We start from the raw sequence: 7,981 nt of genomic DNA, 5'->3' as shown, positions 1-7,981 counted from the left end.
AAAACTATGAACAAATTCTGAGAACGAGTAACGTCTGTGGATCCCTCCCCCACAAGATGCACATCCATTCAGAGTTTTGCAAATAATTTCAGGGAGGCTGGGATTTCCTGAGTGGTTTCATGGCCATTCTTCTGGTGGTCTAGAGACTTCAGCTAAGGAAGTCCACCTCTGGCACCTGCATGAGGGTTATATTCCAAGACCCAGGGATTCGGGTGGAGGAGCTGGGGAAACGGGAGAAGGTGTCCCTGGCACTGGAACCCTTTGGCTGGAGGGACCGAATGAAGACTTGGTCACCCCTGAGGATGCTGCCCCCGTTGATCGAACACTTTTTAGACCAACACCCTCACTGCCAGAGATCCCTAATTACCCCACCGTCTTGTCCAAATACCCATGTGAGGTGCTTGAGCTTAAATTTTAAAGCTCCAGGAGCAACCCCCGCCGCCCCCTGGCATATCTCATGCCCTGACCAGGCCCCAGAGGGGGTCCACAGCGTGTGCTGGGCCTTGCCGTCCACATAGACCTTGACCCTGTCCTCTGCGGCATCCCTTGGGCGATTCAGCCTACAGGTGGGGAGCAGTGCTGCCGGGTAGGCCCCGGCCCCTCACCCTGCTGTAGGGAAGCCCCACCGCCGTCTGGGATGGCACAACCTCTTGCGTCCTCCTGCAGGGGACGGTGGCCTGATAAACTACCGCATCCTGTCGGGTGCAGAAGGGAAATTCGAGATTGACGAGAGCACGGGGCTCATCATCACTGTGGATTACCTGGACTACGAGACCAAGACCAGCTACCTGATGAATGTGTCCGCCACCGACCAGGCGCCCCCCTTCAACCAGGGCTTCTGCAGCGTCTATATCACGCTGCTCAACGAGCTGGATGAGGACGTGCAGTTCTCCAACGCCTCCTATGAGGCTGCCATCATGGAGAACCTGGCCCTGGGCACCGAGATTGTGCGGGTCCAGGCCTACTCCATCGACAACATCAACCAGATCACCTACCGCTTTGACGCCTACACCAGCGCGCAGGCCAAAGCCCTCTTCAAGATAGACGCCTACACGGTGAGGGAGGCTGGGTCAGCAAGTGCTCTCCCAAGGAGCAGGGAGCTCAACCCTTTACAGCCAGCAGCATTTATTCAGCTCCTCTGTATGCAGGGCACGCTGCTCTTTGTCATCAAGTATCGATAAACATTCCTGTAATACATCCCTTTTAATATTTAGGCGTAAGATAAAGTTTATACCTAGGCAACCGGGTATCCTTGTTACTAGATAATGAAAGCTATTCAGGTCATCGTGTTTCCGTTTTTACCTGGGCCGTTAGGAAGCTCCGAGATAGATTTTGGGCTTCATTGCAACAGCCAGTATTAGCCAGGTGTCTGGTGCAGCTCTCATCTGCTGCCTGGCTCTCACTTTTTTATCTTGGCTTTAGTGGTTTTTATAAGAGCCCCTTCTTTGAAAATAGGCATGGTAATATCCCTGCAGGGTCCCAGGCCTTGTCCTGAGCATGTTGGGAGCACAGAGATGAACAAGAGCCTTCCCAGCCTGCAAAGAGTTCTCAGGCTAGGGGTAGAGTAGGGATTGTCAAGGATACAGGTCAGAGCACCCAAGGGAAGATGTAGACAGACTGCAATACAGTGTAACGGAGTGCCTCTGGGGCCCAGATAAGAGCAGTCATGCCCGGCTGGGAAGCAGGAAGCCTGCCTGGAAGGGGTGGCGTCTGAGTGGGACTGAGAGCAGCAGGATTGCAATAGTTATGTCAGACAGAGGGAGGGTGGGGTGGCACAGCGGGCAGAGTGTCGGGGTTAGTGAGGAGTCGGCTTTGGCCGGAGCCTGGGACTGCTTGGGGTGGGACAGGCTCTGCTGGTGTGTGCCATGTTTCACTCTCCCATCTGGACCCTCCCTGCAGGGTGTGATCACAGTCAAGGGCCTGGTGGACCGGGAGAAAGGCGACTTCTACACCTTGACGGTGGTGGCGGATGACGGCGGCCCCAAAGTAGACGCCACTGTGGTGAGTGATTCCCCGGGTGAGAGCCCCACACGTGCATCCCATCACCAGCCCAAGGCACCCCAAAACCCACATCTTCACCAGCCACCCAACATGCAGGCGAGGCAGTAGGCGGGGGTTTTGATAGCCCAGGAGCAGCCTTGTGGCAGTCATGCCACACCGTCGGGGCGGCCTGGCCAGGATGAGACCTCAGACAGGCGGGGCGGGTGGGGGAAGGCATCCCGACAGACCACTGCTTGAAACGGGGGCCAGAAGAGCTGCCGACTGCTAACCAACTGCTTCTTTGCCTTTTCTCTCCCTCGGCCTCCTCCTGCGGCTCTCGCTACAGAAGGTGAGTAGCGTGGACCCGGAATCTCCCCCGTGCTCTTGGCTGTGGACAGTGCTGGCTCAGCCCTGAGTGGTGCTGGGCCTTCCTGCCTCCCTGGGGAGAGGACGTGTGCAGCAGGCCCCTGCTCAGGCCCTTCACGGCCGTCCCAGTTCACCCACTCTCACCTGAGTCCAGGCCCCGTACCCCGTGTCCAGCTCTGCCCTCCCTGCCCTCCCTGTCCTGCTGAGCCTCCAGGGGATGCTGGGGTGGAGGGCCCGCTAACAACGAGTGGGTGGAACACACAGTGAAAGGAACGCTGAGGCCTCAGCCCAGCTCTGCCCCTCACCGGCTGTGTGACACAGGCCAGTTGCTCAGCCTCTCTGTGCTTCCTTTCCTCGGGTCTAAAATGAGGGTCAGGCCAGCAGCCCTGCCTTCTTCAGAGGATGTGAGGACGATGGCAGAGGAGCTGGTGGATAGGAAACCTTTGTGAACTAGTCTCGGAGAGAGGCATGATGGGAGTGGCATCTGTAAAGAGGACCCCGCCCTGTCTTGGGGGTTGGTGTAAGAAGTGTGTTTTACTACAGTGATGTGAAGTGGAGGGCACAGTGCCAGGGCCTCAGGGTGCTGGGCAAGGGCAGCGTGCATGGTGTGCCACTGCCCTCAAGGGCTCTCAGTAAAGGCAGGGGAGACCATGTGCTGGGAGCACTTCAGGGAGAGTGACCCCTGAGGTCAGAGGTTCCTAGGAAGTGGGAGAAGTGGGAGAGGCAGGTAGGTGACCCCAGGCAAGGGGCCCACTGAAGTGGCATCCTGCAGTGCAAATGAGAGCATGCAGCCATCATGGCTTGTGCACCAGCCAGTCTGGTCTAGGCCGCCTGGAGACACAGGAGGTGTCCACCCCAGCATCAGCCTGGGCTATGGCCACATTTTCTCCCCACTGAGTCCCTGTCACATCAGCCTAAAGCAGTGGTTCTCAACCTGTGGGTCGCGACCCCTTTGGGGGTCGAATGACCCTTTCACAGGGGTCGCCTAAGACCATCGGAAAACACATATATAATTACATATTGTTTTTGTGATTAATCACTATGCTTTAATTATGTTCAATTTGTAACAATGAAATTGGGGGTCACCACAACATGAGGAACTGTATTAAAGGGTCGCGGCATTAGGAAGGTTGAGAATCACTGGCCTAAAGGGATAGGAGCAACCAAGTATTTGCAGGGAGCCAAATGCAGCTGCTTAAGGTCCTCCACCCCCCGGCTCCCCGGAGGGGCCCGGCTCCAGTGGCCCAGTGGTGGCTTGGTCGTGCCCCAAAGCCCCCTCCATCCATGGGCCTAGCCTGGGGGTGAGTGAGACCACAAGCAGCACTGCATCTGCGCAGCTCCCCACAGCCCCCCAGGGTCCCAGGGGGCAGCCATTGACCAGAGTCCTCAGTGGTGGGCAGTGGGCAGTGGGCAGGTGGCCTGTGTCCGGCGGCTCTTGGCCCTCCCAGCCACGGGAGCTAAGACTCAGAGTGGTTACGTGGGGCCCTTTCCCCGGGCCTCAGCAGCCTCATCTGTGCAATGGGCCCGTTGTTCCTCACCCTCGCTGGCAGGAGAAGGCCAGGGGCCGAGGACAGGTGGAGACTGACAGGAGCCGGGATGCACCCCAAGGCTGCTAAAGCCCCTTCCTGGACCAGCCCCCCACTTCCTTGCACGGGCTGGCAAGGGCCTTTCGGGGCACACATTTCTGTGCAGGCCACTGTAGTTCCACAGCCTCTTCACCCTCTGCCAGGCAAAACCCACACCCCTTTGCTCTGCCCTGGCTTCTCAGAGGCTCCCAGGGCCACTGCCCCAGATACGCCAGCCCTGTTAGCCCCAAACTTGTTGGAGGTGTGAGGGTGGAGGCAGGCTGAGGGGCCTTTTAGGGGTGCTACCATTTCCTACGTGAGGCCGGAACCCCAAACCACAGCTCCCCTACACCTGACTCCTCCTGGGCCCCAGTAGCTCCCATGGGCCCCAGGAGGGGTGGAGAGGCCGCAGAAAGGGGCAGACCTGGGGCAGGGGCTCCGCTGTAAGAGTTCTTGAGTGTAATACCCTCAGGCCTCCAGGGGATGGGACAGGGAGGTTTGGACCAGAAGGTCCTGGATGGGGACACAGACCCACATTAATTCCTGTGGACCTTGACTCCTGCCCTTCCTCCTCTGAGGCCAACCATCTGATGCTGGGAAAACCTTACAAACATCATCGTGATCATCAGAGCAGTAATCATAGGGGAGCACTGACTGTGGGCCAGGCTCTTGGCTGGGCTCAGGGTACAACAGGAAACCAAAATCAGACATAGTCCCTACCTTCACAAGCATAAGATATAATGGGGGAGAGACACTGATCAAAGTATCACCCCAATAAATGTATGCCACGTGAGACAGCTGATAATACAATGTCGGGGAAATCCAGGAGGGCTTCCCTGAGGAAGTGACCCCAGCTGAGATTCCCAGAAAGCATAGGAATTTACTCAGCCAAGGAATAAGACCATTCCAGGCAGAGGAAGCAGCATGGGAAAGGCCCTGCCGTGGAAGAAAGCATGGGGAACCCACACAAGGCCTGGACCCAAGTGGGAGGGTTTGGGGTGGATCAGAGCACAGGGGCCTTGCTTATTGGTGCCCTGAGAAGAGTGTGGAGGGCATATTTATGCCCATTTCACAGGTGAGCACAATGGGGCTCCAGGACTTCGTAGAACTTCCTGACCAAAATCCATGATGGTTCGGCAGAGTCTTGGAGAGTGAAACCATGGCCATCTGCCAGGCAGGAAGCAGGACAGGGACCACCCTTAACGTTTTGCTTGCTCAGTTATTCCCCCCAGCGTCCTCGGCGGTAGGTGTTCTCGTTCTTATTTTCAGCTGAGAGAATGGAAAATCAGAGAGGTTTAATAACTTCTTCCAAAATCGCACGGCTAGTACGTGGAAGTGTTGGTCCTGCTGTGAAGCCTGGGCTTGTTGCCTTGTGGTTTTGGGCTGGTTTTTTTGTTGGCTTTTTTAGGTTGTTGGTTTTTTTATTTAAAGATTTTTTATTGATTTTTAGAGAGAAAGGAAGGGGGAGGGAGAGAGAGAATAAAATGTGAGAGTGAAACATCCGATCAGCTGCCTCCTGCATGCCCCCTCCAGGGATGGAGCCGACAACCCAGGCATGTGCCCTGACAGGGAATCGAACTGGCAACCTTTCGGTGCATGGGATGACACCCACCAACAGCCACACCACCAGAGTGCCTTGTGTCTTTATTTTTTAAATATATTTTTATTAATTTCAGAGAGGAAGGGAGAGGGAGAGAGAGAAACATCAATGATGAGAAAGAATCATTGATCAGCTGCCTCCTGCATGCCCCACACCGGGGATTGAGCCCGCAACTTGGGCATGTGCCCTTGACCAGAATCGAACCCAGGACCCTTCATCTGCAGGCCGATGTTCTATCCACTGAGCCACACCGGCTAGGGCTGCCTTGTGGTTTTAAAAGCTGTCTACAGACAGGGGAGAGTGGCTGGGACCAAGAAGAGGAGGAAAAACCCGGTGACGAGGGAGGACGAAATGAATCTCCTCAGCAGGGTGTGAGGTGCTACAGGCTCCCGATGGGGTCCTAGGGCAGCAGGCAGGCAGGCCTGGGAGCCCAGAACCCCAGGACCGAGAATCTGACCTGGGGAGGAGGCCTGGACTGGGATTTTTAAAATCTGAGCCTCCTCCTGCCCTACCTCAACCCCCTCATCAGTGACCCTGAGGGGCACCTGCAGTGCCACCCTCCTGGCCCGTGGCCATTGGCCATCCATGGGCTGGAGGCTGCACCCACAGCAGGGCTTTCCCTGCAGCTCGCTGTCCTCACCCTGCAGGACACCTGAGCTGTAGACCCTGAACGAGCTGCTCTTTGCTGTGTGCGTGCTCCTGGCTTTCGTCTCTTTTTTCCCCGCCTGTCCCCTCCCCACAGGGACCACCAAGCCACCTTCAGCCTCCCTCCTTCTGAGCCCCGCTCCTCTCCCTCTGATCCAGATGTGCTAAGGAACAGGCCTTCAGGCAATATCTGGCTGCCAGATGTGCCATAGTCAGCCTGCACATAATTTTTTCTTTAATTTTTATTAATTACCACCTCATTCCACACACAAAATCTGTATTCCTAGTTCCTCTTGGAAAACAGGAAGCGGTGCGAGGGCCAGTCTGCCACTGCCTGCTGGGTTTGGAGCTGAGTAGCCCCACCCCCTTTAGTCGGGGGCCCTACCTTCCAGATCTGCCAGCCCCTTCCCTGCCGTCCCAGCCTCAGCACTTGGTATGAGCCGCCCTCCCCCAGACGCCTAGGAAAAATGTGCTCAGGGCCTTTGTGTGAAGTCTGGAGAGGCCTAGGCGGGCTCTGAAAGCGAGCTGATGGGCCAGACCGAATGGAGGTCTGGTCCCCAGGGGCCCAGGGTGGGCCCCTGGTGTTTGGGGCTGGGAGAGGGTGGAGGCGATAGGTCTCTGGTAACGTTCATCCCCAGGTGTACATCACTGTGCTGGACGAGAATGACAACAGCCCTCAGTTTGACGTCACCTCCGACTCGGCTGTCAGCGTGCCCGAGGACTGCCCCGTGGGCCAGCGCGTGGCCACTGTCAAGGCCCGGGACCCCGATGCCGGCAGCAACGGGCAGGTGGGCATCGAGTGAAATGGCCCGGTCAGCTCTCTCAGCAGGGGCTTCCACAGACCCTCCAAGCCACCCCTTCACCGAGCAGGAAGCTGGGACCCGCTTCCTCACCTCACCTCTCTCCGCCCTGACAGGTGGTTTTCTCTCTGGCCTCGGGCAACATCGCCGGGGCCTTTGAGATTGTCACCACCAATGACTCCATCGGCGAAGTGTTCGTGGCCAGGCCCCTGGACAGAGAAGAGCTGGACCACTATATCCTCAAGGTGCGGACCTGCCCCATCCTGGTAGTCAGCTCCCCTGCTGTCACCAAGTACCGGGCGGCAGGCAGCACGTCAGGGCCAAGAGCATGAGTGAGGCCAACCCGGAGAGGGCACCTGGGAGCCAGAGCAGGACCAGCAGGGGTTCCCGTCCCGGCTGTGAGAGCTGGGAGAGAAAGCCTGGCAAAGCCCGGGCTCTTCCACAAATGCAGTGGGTAACTCGGGCAAGTGGTTTACTGTCTGGGCCTCGGTTTCCCCTCTTTTGCAATGGGCAGGAAAACCCCTGCCTGGCCTGCCTCTGCTGAGGTGAGGGGTCACGAAGGCCACCGTTACCGCTGAATTGCTGTGCTGGCTTGTCTCCCAAGGGGTCTCTGGGGAACCAAGGTTGTGCTTCTGCAGGAGCCTGAGCCCCCAGGGCACTCCTGCAGGCACCCAGGAAGCACCGTGGCTCCCAGGACGGGCTCAGTCTGTGTCTGCGCTGCTCGGTGATTATTTGAGGGTCGTTTGCCAGAGTTCAGATCCAAGTGCATGTGAAGCTAAAGGCAGGAACCCTGGGTCCAGTTGCAGGCCTGGGGTCATAGTCAGGGGCTGGCACAGCCCAGAATACAGTCAGGGGTAAGGTTGGGAGGTGAAGACTAGGCACACCCAAGTCAGATTGCAAATGAGGGTCCCAGGGCAGACAAGAGGTGGGCAAGCATTGTTTGCAACACGGGGCAGAAGGCAAAGGACTTAGGGAGAGCCCAGAGCTGGCGCCCCCGCCCCAGGGACAGGGATGGGCCAGTGAGT

Source organism: Myotis lucifugus, unplaced genomic scaffold, assembly GCF_000147115.1.
Source record: "Myotis lucifugus unplaced genomic scaffold, Myoluc2.0 scaffold_69, whole genome shotgun sequence".
NCBI lineage: Eukaryota > Metazoa > Chordata > Mammalia > Chiroptera > Vespertilionidae > Myotis > Myotis lucifugus.
The sequence above is the reverse complement of the archived record's forward strand: the minus strand, read 5'-3'. Positions refer to the sequence as shown.